The sequence below is a fragment of the Eucyclogobius newberryi genome, unplaced genomic scaffold, assembly GCF_026437365.1.
Source record: "Eucyclogobius newberryi isolate DKJ021-1_F unplaced genomic scaffold, fEucNew1.0.hap1 SCAF_22, whole genome shotgun sequence".
NCBI classification, from domain to species: domain Eukaryota; kingdom Metazoa; phylum Chordata; class Actinopteri; order Gobiiformes; family Gobiidae; genus Eucyclogobius; species Eucyclogobius newberryi.
In genome coordinates, this window is record NW_027315857.1 from 8,516,190 (window position 1) to 8,531,221 (window position 15,032).

Below are 15,032 nucleotides of genomic sequence, written 5' to 3' on the forward strand. Positions count from 1 at the left end.
GTGTCTCAGACGTTCATGAGCTGCTGTTGTTTCACAGGTGTTTCACTCGGGGGCTTTCGTCTCAAACCCGAGTTCATTGGGGGATTTAAATGAACCACAGAACAGGAAAATAACTAATACTTTTATGACAGTCACATCCTCTAGAGTTTGCAGTTATGAGTTTCAGTTATGAGCTGCCCGGTCCTTCTCGGATTTTGCTGCTTTTCCAAAGTAAAAGAATACATAGCATAGATACCGTACTTTTCGGGTTATACAGCGGCACCTGACAATAAACCGCAGATGTATCATGAGATATTTACACATAAACAAATGCGGTTGTGCGTCTTTTGAACCGGGGGTCTCGCGGCGCACCCGAGGTTCACACGGGACTAATTAGACTCCTATCTCAGTGAATATGAGTTGGATTGTAATAACACACAGCATTTTGAAGTTTAACATACAAAGAACACGTCTGAGCTGTCCCTACTGTCCCCTCTGTCCTTGATGACTCTGTGTGAGCTGATTTACCTGTGTCTGTGTCACATCTGGTTCATCTGCTCCTGAGCTTGTGCTTAGAGAGTGAGTGTTACATTATAACATGAGATATTTACATATGATGCACATGTTGTCTTTTGACCCATGAGTCAGGTCTGGCCAAGAAAGTTTCATTTCCATGCGTCAGATCACTGTATATTGCATGAAATACTACTTCAAATAAACAAGTCTGGCGTTCACACCACCGAGTCAAAGTTTTAACCATTTTATAATTGTTTCTCCTTCTCATTAAACCAGTAGAAAGTACTTTTAAAGGGATTCAGGAATATTTGAGTAATCGTTCTTCAAACAGCATAGCGGTTTCTCTTTATTTAAGTCATTATAGATCAATATTGTAATTTAAAAAGTCCAAAATATAACAGTGATCCACGGGTGTCATAGATTAGAACTACAGCAGACAAAAGCACATTATCTCAAGAGCATTTTAATGTGAAAGTGTTTGGTGAGTTTTAACTTGTTAAACCAAGTTGAACTGTAAAAATCTGGATGATTCATCTTTACCAATTTTGTACTAATAACTGTAATTGCTGGATCAAAGGTTGTTTTTTCTTTATTCAACTCATTTAGTCTTCTTTGATTATCTTTCCAGTTTAACCTTTGGGGAAATCATTTCTGTTTGGTAAATAAAACTTCTGTCACTATTATTTCAAACGACAATTTACATATTCCCAGGGTAGTATTTGTTATATGCATGCAAAATATGACAAATATTATTGCATTTGAATCATGATAAATACAACAGGATTTTTCTACTGGAGGTTTTCTTTCATGGTAAAAAAAAATATATATATATATATATATATATATATATATATAACTTTTTCCATAAATGACTAGAGAAGATCAATATGTCTGAAGTATTTGCACACATATATGTTAAAAACAATGGTTGAATGTATATTTTAAGAGGAATATCCATATATATTTGTTTATATAGCACTGTGATGCAAGCAAATACCTTAAAGCAGAATTGGAGTTGCCATTTCCTGAGTTGTTATAGTGCTGTGTGGGTCTTTAAACTGTGTGTGACAGGTTATTAAGTGTCTGACCCCTGCACAGCTGAATGATCCGCTCCCCCTCCTGCCCCCCTTCCGTCCCCCTGATGTCCCCCCGATGTCCCCTGGCCTGTCCCATGTCCAGCTGGAGGTGCAGGGACACTGTGGCTTCAGCAGCAGATGTGCGCCGGGGTCAGGCCTGTCGCTCTCCATCTCTTACATATGAACGCGCCACCATCCGCCCCCGTCGGCATATTCCTCGAGTGACAACACCAGTTAGCCCAGTAATAAATCAAAGCTCGGCTGCCCAATTTGGTTTCCTAATGTAATTAATAAGTGCTAAAAGCATTTAACCAGCCCTAATTTGTGCATGCCACTTTGAAGGACCCTTTTCAGGAAAACTTTGTGCACACAGAAAAATATTGTGTTGACAATTTGGTAAACAGGAAAGTGCAAGGTGACGCCATAAAAGAAACTGTTTGACTTAGAAGCATACTTCCTCCATCTCCATTGGTTATCACAGTGCAATCCATATTTGCTAAATATTACGTTGCATCTGTATCATTATCAGATTTCGAACATGTCAACATTTCACTGATTTCCAGATAGAAATCCTATAACTAATTTAAAGAAGACTAGATTAGATTTCAAGATAGCTGTACGCAAAGAGAGGAATATATTTTGACCTTGAAAATCCCATCCATCACATCACGCGTTACATCCTAAAACCCACTTTGTTAATTTGGCTCATCATTTGCGGCTCGACATTTCGTCTGATGAGCGAAACGATTATTGGCAGATGCCTCGACTCCACTCACGTCCGTCAAACCGCTTTGGTCTTGGGGAAAAGGGTCTATCAATTAAATCGGTGGCAGTCAGTAGCAGACTTCCTTAATCCCCGGCTTGACTTTCAGCTCACAGTGTGCCACGGCGAGTAGTGAGCCGAGCGGAGGAGAGGAAGAGGAGCTTGTCATGAGTGGATTTGTGGCAGCGGCAGGAGGCGGCCCGACAGAGGCCTGACACGTAATCAGGCTTCTTATCGCGGCGCGGGGGGAAAGAAGCGGGATTGCATCCGGAGGCTTGTGATACACTCGGATTTGGCTAATGTCTCGTCTCTGCGGAGTCGGACGGCTCTGCGTTATCGGGGTCCGGCCGGGTTTTTTTTTTTTCCAGTCGCTTCTCTACCACACCTAAAGGCCGTCCAACGCATCAGCTGATGGGGGCGCTGCAGTTTTGTGTCTGTGTCGAGTGTAACCGATTGTGTCAGGTGAATACATTGAAAAGGTTGATTTAAGTGTATGTTAATGTGGAAATGAATTCAATATACCGTATTTTCTGGACTATAAGTCGCACTGGAGTATAAGTCGCACCAGCCAAAACATGCATAATAAATACCGCATAATAAAATGCGGTTGCAAGTGTGAAAATAACAAATAATATCACATATAAGGAGTATAAGTATATAAGTATGGGCCGTGGCTGGAGAGCCGCGGCGCGGTCAAACGGCCGCGCAGTTTCAGGGACCGCGGCATTTCCCTTATAGCCCGTTATAGCCTCATGGCTAACCCTAACCCTAATATAGTCCGGAAAATACGGTAAAACTGATTTATAAGTTCCAACATGGGCTGCAACTAATGATTATTTTGCTAATCGATTAATCTGATCATGATTTATTTTAATTCATTGCTTGGATTCAAAATGCCTGTGAAAATGAGGATTTGACTAAAACATCGCTCGAGTATTCAAAATTGTGTTTCTTTGTTTGTTTGTTTTTTAATTAAAACTACAAATTTAATTAAATGTCATTTTGAGGTAATTACTGCTTTGTCATAATGCCTCATCTCTATGACGTGATATTTTTTCCAAGTCTGTGCAGAGTTCAGAAAGACAATTAATTCAGAACTTAATTCATTGTTGATTTCATAATTTGATTAGTTGTGATTAACTGTAATTAACTTGTTTCACCCATTTAGTTCCGACAATATAACGTTATAGAAAGTGAATTTAGCCTGATTCGTGATTTGTACAACCACAAATACACAATTAGGCAAATACATCATTTATTTTGGAGCATTAACTTAGCTTTTTCTTCGCATTTGACACATGGCACGGTTCAATTATCCTGACCCGTGTATCTGACACTGTTCCGTGTAAATACGCTGCATATAAATTAACAGGAAAACACCATTCTCCTCCTGTCAAAATAAAACATCATATTATCCGTGCTGAAAACGCGACCCCGTGTCTACATCACAATATCGTATGCGAAAGCGTCAGAAGTGTCAGTGCCGTTGAGACGCACCAAAGTGGAGCGTGCGGAGCGTCCTCGTTTGCGTCGTGTAAGTCAACATGTCGGCCGTGTTTACTCTCTCTTTCTTTATTTTTCGTGACTGCGGTTTCAAAAGCTCGGGGAGGAGTGAATCACTGCTCGTCGAGTGCTTGGGTTCACTGTGGTTTGGGCAGAAATGGATCTTCGCCCGTGACGTGATGCTGTGGCTCTCTCGCACGACACTCACCTCTCCGCCGAACGTCAACAGAAAATCCATTTGGTCGGCGGGTGCTGGAGTGAGGGTTGAAAAGGGACACTTCCAAACACTTCCAAACACTTCTGACATGAGAAAGTGGACGCAGTAAATCCTCTGCTCTCTATCAGGAAGTGATTGACATTGCGATGTACTTTTCTTGCTACATATTACAAAATATTTACTATTTATCCAGGCTTGGAACAGACTCAAAAGTGCATAGAATTGTGACTCAATGGAACTTGAATCGGGCTGGGTGATACAGAAGGTGATAAAAATCTAATTGTGAGCGAGTGAAAGGTGGATTTAACCGATTACAGAAGAGAGAACTTTCAGAAGACGCAGATTACCGTATTTTCCGGACTATAAGTATATATGCATAGTTTTGGCCGGGGTGCGACTTATACTTATATTTATACTTATATACTACTCCGGAGAGACTTACATGTGATATTATTTGTTATTTTCACTCTTGCAACCGCATTTCATACTCCAGTGCAACTTATATATGTTTTTTTTTCTTCTCTATTATGCATTTTTTGGCTGGTGCGACTTATACTCCAGTGCGACTTATAGTCCGGAAAATACGGTAATAGAGAAGAAAAAAACATATATATGTCGCACTGGAGTATGAAATGCGGTTGCAAGTGTGAAAATAACAAATTATATCACATATAAGTTGCTCCGGAGTATAAGTATATGAGTATAAATATAGGTATAAGTCGCACTCCGGCCCAAACTATGAAATACGATACTTAATTTATCTCTTACAGAGCAATAGAGAAACATCAAGTGAACATGGATCGAGATAAAATTGAGATTGTGATCCAGATCTAAGAAATCGTGATACATTTTTTTTGCCATATCACCCAACCCCAAACTTTGACCCAAAAGATTGTACAAAGATAAAATACTTAAGACTATAATGAGCTGTACCACAATAGACTACTACTACAACTACTGCTGCAACTACTAAATGACTACTTCTGTACCTACAATTATGACTTTTTCCACTGTTCATCATTATTACTACATTATCACTACCATTATAAGCTTCATGAAGGACTTCTCCCTTCAACGCTGATCACAAAATACAGAAATACTTGAAGAATAATAGCTCAAATCCACAAGATACTCAGGTAATCTAGTTGCATTCTACTGATGAGATTAAATATACAGCAACAAAAGCAACTGCGTCTGCCACTTCAAATGACACTAAACAAAGCGAGCCGTGCCGACATAATAAAATAAGCTCATTACAAAGGAAATAATACATTTACATATAAATTGAGTTAAGTCACAAATCACTCTGCTGGTGCTGGAGATTACCCAGTCTTATCAGTAAGGAACTCTTTTCTTTTACTGTTGACATTGCATTATAAAAAGGGAACAAAAAGTGCTATTCTTGACTGAATTTAGTGAGCGGTCTCCGGGGGATTTTCCTGTGCTGCTTCATGTTTTAGGAGTTTTAAGGTCACGCACACATTATTTTTTCCATGGTCTCCTGAGACGTCAGTGTGACACAGTGGAACAATGCTATTACCTGCAAATCTTAAAGACTGAGGTGGATATTGGGACTTTACATTTGCCCCGAAAAATATGTCTTTTACATTTTGATATTCTACATTCTACAAGATATCTTCATCAGGCATCCATAGCCATCTGACTTCTACCTATGGATTATGTTAGGACTCTTAGGTATTGTTAAAACGTATGGTATGGGAAAGGTTTTAGGGCACTAGTGGTACAAAAACAAATATAACGTTTGAATATCCTCCAAAACTATACGTTGGTAGCACGTTTTGATGATCTATACAAACAAAGTGAATGATAAAACCTTCACAATTTATTTGAATTGAACAAAATGATCTCGTGTTTGGTTCTGACTAATGATTATTACAGGAATAGATACCTCCATTTGGTCTTGTCCTTGAAAAACAGAAATACATTAGCAAAAGATCGAGGCCACCATTTTCAAAAGTAAGAAGAATATACTGGAGGAGATTAAACATTTCATGGAGCAGCTCCGGTCAGATTCTGGCTTTCCAGGCTTGTTATTGGGTTAATGAGCCATCATAAACTGGCCCTTGTATTAATTATGTATTTGTATCCATGCCCATGTTTCCATGTCCAAAGCATTTGAGGATAAAATCTCCCCTGACCATCTAATTTTTATTTTATTTTATCTTTATTTTCCCCCTCCATTCCTTATTAGGAAATGAGAGGTTTTGAAATAGAGGAGTTTTTGTTTATAAGAGTTTTGTTTATAAGAGTTCTTCAATTAAGTGTGTTTTTTAAACTTCCTATAAGTTATCTGTCCTTTTCCTCTGTATCTACCTGCGTTGCAACAATGGAATTTCCCCATGTGTGGACAATAAAGGAATATCTCCATTGACCATGCAGGTGTTATAATGTAGTGCCACATAATTCCTAGTGTTCCCAGCATTACCCTTCTGTACCTGCCTTTTTCCAAACTGTGACACAGGTAACAAATATTGCTTAAAAACAGTGTAAGAGGATTAGTGTCGGCTCGGGCTGTATGCATAATTTTACATCTGACTGTGAGAAAAACGAGAGGGCAAACAACCTCAGTCGACCGCTATTTGAGAAAAAGCACCATGAATCATCTGGGCCAAGTTCGATGACGGGAGATGAGCCAAATATTTAGTCTGTTGGGTTTTGTGTCAGAGTAAATATACAGTAGTGTGTGCAATTGTTAAAGCCAGATTTAGAAGAAAACAAACGGCAATGGACAAAACAGAAATGAACCAAAAGGAAAAATACGTAGAAGCCAAGGCAAAAGAATTGGATTTGTCTGTTTAAAATAATCTACATCTCTGACCTTCTTGTTCTTCTGTCCAAACCAGTGGCATCAGGTAAAACCCACGCTCTGTGTAATGCTCAGAAATAGTGAAGATGGAGTTGGCCCGTGGCTGAAAAATGATTGAATTCTGTTGTTTCACGACTTGGAGGACGGCTTTTCATTTTCATGAATGAGTGTCCTACGAGTGTCATTTGTTATCGCGCTGCAGCGGCCCATATTGATCATGGCAGTGGTCATCTGATACCAGCTTGTCCCGATCATCAACTCCGCCGCGACGCTCCATAGATCTCCCCCACATCACGAGGGCAGTGCGGCCCCGCAGCACACATCACGCAGGAGAATGTCATGTCACTACGGTGTTCACCAACAGCGGCGATGGCAAAGGATGTGGCGGCGAAATGTACTTTTTAGACTAGTTCTAGCTGTTCTATCTTCACAGTTAAAAGTGTAAAACATGTTGGGTTTTGAAAGTTGTCAGATGTTCAGAAACAAGACCAGGCAATATACAAAACAAGTAAAAAAAATATAGGGGCATAAACGAGTGGCATTTGAAGGAAAGAAGGTTAAAAGCATATTACCGTAAGTCCAAAATAGAGCTCCCATTTATTGTCTGTCAAATTTCCAGAGTCGATTGTTAATTATGATGCCGGTCCAGTCCTTAATCATCCTTTGTTTCATCCATTTCTTTTTGAGACGGCCTTTTTTCCAGCTGCCAGAAGTATGCTCTAAAGATATCCATCCATTGTGTCCATGGCAGGGGTTTTGAGGCCCAGATACTGTACATTGTTCCGAAATTAACTGGGATGGCGGTGTCGAAAGTAGTGCCTTGTCCAATACTTTGGTGCAACGGGTCAGTCCAACTGTCTTTTTTCAAGTTGTACATGGATTTGATTAAAAACATTGGAATAAGCTCCAGAGCATTAACCAGAGAAGACTGCGACGGACAAAGATGTAGGGCAAAGTTTAGCCAGACGATGGGGTCTATCAGAGGCACAAAATGATGGAACGCACTCCCAGAACACACCAGAAACTAACGGTACTTAAAAACTGGTTGCAAACAAACCTTTATTAATCTTATAGTAATCTTATGCTTTTTTTCTGCGCTCTTTCAGTTTCTCTTTCAAATGATCTGTTTTCTCTGTAATGTGTTAGATTTATGGACATACTGTATTTGTCATATTTGTAGTTTTCTGTTTGATTTAATGTCTTGTAATGTCACGTAGTTTGTTGTGTGAACGTTTAGTATTTTTCCACTGACTTAGAAAAACTGATCAAATGTAGCATATTCATGTTGAAGCTGTTGCTGACACATTAATATGCTCTGTCCTAATTTAAATAAGGAAATACATAATAATAATTGCAGTAACTATTATTGTGACTATTAAATATATATCGATTGGAACACATTTTCTTCAAATCCCATGACAGATATATTTATCTAAATTGAATCAACGTAATATTATCTTTAAGTCTTTTGAAGCCAGACAGACAGCCATAAAATAAGAAATTTAAAAAAGTTTCTGAGTGGATAATGTGATTGTCTGGAAACGTTTGCCATGACAAAAAACAGATCGGTCACAGTATTTCAATTGTGGTTTGGAAGTCCTTGATTTCTGAGGTACACTTTTCACCCACCCAAAACCCCTTACTTGTAACAATAACAGTGCGTCATGTAATTTGTGTTAGATTAAACCTGCCAAAACACTAACCACATCACTGCGGTGGCTGAAATGAGGGAAATCAGAAGTGACTTGCCATTAAGCGATCCAGTCTGGGAAGGATTCGGCCCGATATGGATCGTTTTCAGCTGCTACAACGCAATATTCTGTCATTTGTCTTCCTGTTCTGACCAATTCCAAAGTCAGAGTTTTTAAATCAAATGGAAGGTAAATGGATTGAAGTTGTAAAGTTCACAAATTTTCTTCAACAGTGTGGTTGTCAAACTTGTCATACCTGCTACCCAGATTGGGCCTTCCGAGATCAGATCCAAACCAGGTCTAAAGCAGGTCTAAAGCAGGTCTAAACCAGGACTATTCAAGGTCTAAACTAAGCCTGAACCAGGTCTAAAACAGGACTATTCAAGGTCTAAACTAAGGCTAAACCAGGTCTAAAACAAGACTATTCAAGGTCTAAACTAAGCCTGAACCAGGTCTAAAACAGGACTATTCAAGGTCTAAACTAAGGCTAAACCAGGTCTAAAACAAGACTATTCAAGGTCTAAACTAAGCCTGAACCAGGTCTAAAACAGGACTATTCAAGGTCTAAACTAAGGCTAAACCAGGTCTAAAACAAGACTATTCAAGGTCTAAACTAAGCCTGAACCAGGTCTAAAACAGGACTATTCAAGGTCTAAACTAAGGCTAAACCAGGTCTAAAACAAGACTATTCAAGGTCTAAACTAAGGCTAAACCAGGTCTAAAACAAGACTATTCAAGGTCTAAACTAAGCCTGAACCAGGTCTAAGACCGGTCTCAAACGGGGGTATTCAAGATCTAAACTAAGGCTAAACCCGGTCTAAAACAAGACTATTCAAGGTCTAAATTGAGGCTAAACCAGGTCTAAAACAGGACTATTCAAGGTCTAAACTAAGACTAAACTTGGTCTAAAACAAGACTATTCAAGGTCTAAACTAAGACTAAACTTGGTCTAAAACAAGACTATTCAAGGTCTAAACTAAGACTAAACTTGGTCTAAAACAGTACAATTCAAGGTCTAAACTAAGACTAAACTTGGTCTAAAACAGGACAATTCAAGGTCTAAACAAAGACTAAACCAGGTCTAAAACAGGACTATTCAAGGTCTAAACTAAGACTAAACTTGGTCTAAAACAGGACTATTCAAGGTCTAAACTAAGACTAAACTTGGTCTAAAACAGCACAATTCAAGGTCTAAACTAAGACTAAACCAGGTCTAAAACAGGACTATTCAAGGTCTAAACTAAGACTAAACCAGGTCTAAAACAGGACTATTCAAGGTCTAAACTAAGACTAAACTTGGTCTAAAACAAGACTATTCAAGGTCTAAACTAAGACTAAACTTGGTCTAAAACAAGACTATTCAAGGTCTAAACTAAGACTAAACTTGGTCTAAAACAGGACTATTCAAGGTCTAAACTAAGACTAAACTTGGTCTAAAACAGGACAATTCAAGGTCTAAACAAAGACTAAACCAGGTCTAAAACAGGACTATTCAAGGTCTAAACAAAGACTAAACCAGGTCTAAAACAGGACTATTCAAGGTCTAAACTAAGACTAAACTTGGTCTAAAACAAGACTATTCAAGGTCTAAACTAAGACTAAACTTGGTCTAAAACAAGACTATTCAAGGTCTAAACTAAGACTAAACTTGGTCTAAAACAGTACAATTCAAGGTCTAAACTAAGACTAAACTTGGTCTAAAACAGGACAATTCAAGGTCTAAACAAAGACTAAACCAGGTCTAAAACAGGACAATTCAAGGTCTAAACAAAGACTAAACCAGGTCTAAAACAGGACTATTCAAGGTCTAAACTAAGACTAAACTTGGTCTAAAACAGCACAATTCAAGGTCTAAACTAAGACTAAACTTGGTCTAAAACAAGACTATTCAAGGTCTAAATTGAGGCTAAACCAGGTCTAAAACAGGACTATTCAAGATCTAAACTAGGCTAAACTTGGTCTCAAATAGGTCTACACAATTGCTATACTAGTTCAGTACTAGTAGATTCAATGGAAACGAAATACAGCAAATATTTGAACTGCAGAGGAATTCGTGTGCCACCTGAGGGAGCTCATGTACCGACGCTCGAGCAATATACACCAAAATACAACATATGCTATCTCACTTTTAACTCATTAGTCTGTTGAAAAAGACAAATCTAACGAACTGAGGACAAAGTAGGAATGACAAATGTGCATAAAAGAGATTTTTATTTTAAAGCTATATAAACCGATGCGTAAAAATCCCAGATATCGATATTAGCAATACATCGTCCGCGCACGTTAAGAACAATCGGAGTTCAAATGGCCGGATTAGATTTCCCCCGCCCGACACGAGGACAACAGCTGGTGACAGATGGAGCAGAGGAGTGAACGTCCTTAGCGACACGAGGCTCAGTCCATTGCACACTCCAGAGCCTCCTCACTTCTGATCTATGGACTGTCAACACCCATACGGCGCCGAATATTTTATTTGATTTCCTCTGCGCTCGTATGAACTGCCAGTGACACTTGCTCTGGGATACGGAGAGTCTGAGGAGGGGAGCGCAAAATATGTCCTTGTGGTTCATCTTCAAGTTTTGAAAGAGTAGATGAGGAGCGGCGACACCAGGAGTCATCGCCCGCGTTACGTCGAGAAGAATCGTGGCCGGCAGGATTCGTCCATCAAAACGGTTCGCTAAATCGTCTTGTTTCTTTATGTGTCGTTATGTATTAAACCTGTAGACTTCTGCAAACATGTTCTAAAGTGCAGGTGATTCTTTAATATTCTTTTTTATTTAGAAGTGATATATGTTAATATTTCAGTGTATATTTTCAGTATGTAATATATATGCACTTAACCTGGAGTGGCACTGGAGTATAAGTCGCACCAGCCAAAAAATACATAATAGAGAAGAAAAAACATGATGGATGAAATGCGGTTGCAACTGTGAAAATAACAAATAATATCACATATAAGTCGCTCCGGAGTATAAGTATAAATATAAGTATAAGTTGCACCCCAGGCCAAAACTATGAAAAAAGTACGGAAATAGACATATATGGTCCAGAAAATACGGTAAATAGAAAATACAAATTTAATGTTACAATCTAGCTTGCCCGGCCAGCCAAAGTGACATGTTTTCCTATTCGCTGCAAAGACATGGCTAGTTCAGATGGCCGTGATTGACAGGCGGATTGGCCAATCAGAGGAATGCATGACTCGTCTGCATCACAACAAACATGGAGTTTGAAGCCGTTTGGTCCATCACAAAGAACAGAATCAATGACCAAACTGTAAATACAGAAGATTTCAACTAAAACAATAACAACAGCAACAACACTACGACAAAGTCTGAGGAATAAAGTCTGGCGGTAATGCAACACTTGGATGCCAACCGCCATAAAACAACAACAACAACAACAGCAACAACAGTCTAAGGAATAAAGTCTGGCGGTAATGCAACACTCGGATGCCAATCGCCATAAAACAACAACAACAACAAAGCAATAGTTTTGTATAATGTTTGACAAATAGTAAAAAAAAAAAAAAATAGGGATGTAACTACATGCAACTCTCATGGTACAATATTGTCAGGATGTTCATTTCAAAGTAGAATATTTATCACAGTATTGTGGAGAGGTTAACAGAAGAGTAGAAATGATTCTCTTTCTTTTTGAAATATGTTTTCTTTAAAGTGTTGTTGTTATTATCATATTTCACAGAATTAAATATCAAAATACGTAATAACTTGCTTAAACGCTTAATTAAAAATGTTGTCAGCACTGATTTGTTTACGATACTAACATTTCAAATTAGATTTTATTACTAATGGAAAAGTTCAATATATACATCTATATTTCAATACAACAGTGATAATTATTATTAAAACAGTGATTGTTATTATATTTTTTAGACAATATAATAATAATGATAATTTCCATATTATTTCCATGTAGTCTTATACTAGTTCTAATAACCATGGATTTCAGAACGATGACGAATTAGGTCCGTTGCCATAGTAATTCATAATTTACTAAATATTATATCTTTTGAAAGGGAAGTGTCATAACAGGAAGCAGAAATCCATGGATAGGTCATGCCCCTTGTACCATTCAGGAAAGGTTCAATTTTGCTCAAATGAGTTTCAGTATCATCAATTAGTGCCTAATTTTTGATATTTCTGACAACCCTACACTGAAACGGAGCAAAGGATCATGGTCTCTGTAGTTCCCTCTGTTTTTAGTAACAAAACAAAGCAAAGTAAAGAAGCTTATTATTCTATATATTGCGACAGCGCACAACATTAAACTTTCGAACATTGTTACATCCCTATACAAAAAAAAAAAGCCTTCCACAACTACCTCTTAGAACCACAAAGAAACACGTCTTTCCGGAACATATTTCAAATCCGCAGTAGAAGATGGAGCGGCAGCACGTTCCCCAGGACCAGGATGAACTGGGTGTCAGGGACAGCAGCAGGAGGAGGTGTGCCTGCGCGGAAAAGCCAAGATGATTCATACGTTTGATTCATCCGTGGCATTGTGGCCCGCTCCGTTCTCTCCTCCAGCCTTGAAATGTGGGCTGCACTGCACTTTGGAGAAGACGCCTGTTAACCTCACGATACTGTTTGTGTTCATCTACATTTGAGTTAGCCCTTTGTGCCTCTGAAAGCGTTTGGCCTGTGCATCTCACACAAACACTGAGGACGTCCTTAAACATGGTGAATGGCTTTATGAACTGCATAGTCAAACTTACACTTGAATACAATTTAATATATACTGTATTTTCGGGACTATACTTATACACCTTTACACCTTATATATACACTATACACCTTTTTTCATAGTTCTGGCCGGGGTGCAACTTATACTTATATTTATACTTATATACTTGTACTTATAAGTCGCTCCGGAGTATAAGTATAAGTGATATTATTTGTTATTTTCACACTTGTAACTGCATTTCATACTCCAGTGCGACTTATATATGTTTTTTTCTTCTCTATTATGCATTTTTTGACTGGTGCGACTTATACTCCAGTGCGACTTATATATGTTTTTTTCTTCTCTATTATGCATTTTTTTGACTGGTGCAACTTATACTCCAGTGCGACTTATATATGTTTTTTTCTTCTCTATTATGCATTTTTTTGACTGGTGTGACTTATACTCCAGTGCGACTTATATATGTTTTTTTATTCTCTATTATGCATTTTTTGACTGGTGCGACTTATACTCCAGTGCGATTTATAGTCCAGAAAATACGGGTATATGTATATTTTAGCATTTTCAATCTAAATTACAAAGCAACCATAATCATGACTTGACTTCAATATATCATCATCATTTTATTATTATTTTTTTTTAATCACAAGTGCTACAGAATGCTTTTTTTTTTTTTTTTTTTAAACAACTAAAAACACAGATTAGGCCAGATTAGCGTGCATAACATCCAGTCAATTTGAAGCTCCGTATGTCGTCTTTTTTTCTCAGCCGTCTTGCCCTTTGGAGAGCGCACACAAATACTTACCAGGTAATCTTTGCATGAATATTGTATCCGTGGTGGTCTTGTGTGTGTAAACATGTCCTTCCTGTTGAATGAGTGGCATTGTGGTGATGACACAGAGAGGGTAATAGACTGGAGCAACACTGTCCAGGACAAATAGTGTAAGCCTTGTTTAAGCCCTGTTTGTCCTTGTGCTGATTTGTGGCTTTTGGCAGCGTCGGCGCTCATTAAAGCGCGGCTGCTCTGGTTACCACGAGATAACCAATGGACAGTGGGACTGACATGATGAGAACCGGCTGCTGGAGCTGGACGAAGCACGCCAGGCCGCACGCTTTACGGGGAAAACGAGAAACTAGAGATGACACGACGATACTAAAAGGATTTTCATGTGATTTTAAAGTGGAGTCTCAATAAGGATTTTGAAAAAACTCCAAAAGAAGACAAAAACGCTTGTTGGGGTCGGGTACGTTTTAGAATCAGAATCAGAATGGGGTTTAATGCCGTTGTAATAGAAATTGGAATTCACAAATGTAGGAACTGTGTCTTTGTGATTCGGTGCAACATTAAACAATGAATAAGTCAAAAGAAATGTAGTATTCAACTCACAATAATAGTAGTTTCTTTAATAAAAACATGAGGCCTTGAGGTCTTGTAAAAAAAAAAAAAGGATCAAGACCTTTCGAAAAAATATTCAGGAAAGGTTTGTCCTTGTCAGTTTTATGGATAAATATTTTACAGTATCAATACTTACAAAATACAAATATATAATTGCCCATCCCTAGTTAAATGGTGAATAAAATGCATATAGAAAAATTACCTACTCAACTTTCTAGTGGATCTGACGGCTCTACCACTGAGCTACTGCTAACTACCACTGAGCTACTGCTAACTGTACCACTGAGCTACTGCTAACTGTACCACTGAGCTACTGCTAACTGTACCACTGAGCAACTGCCAACTGTACCACTGAGC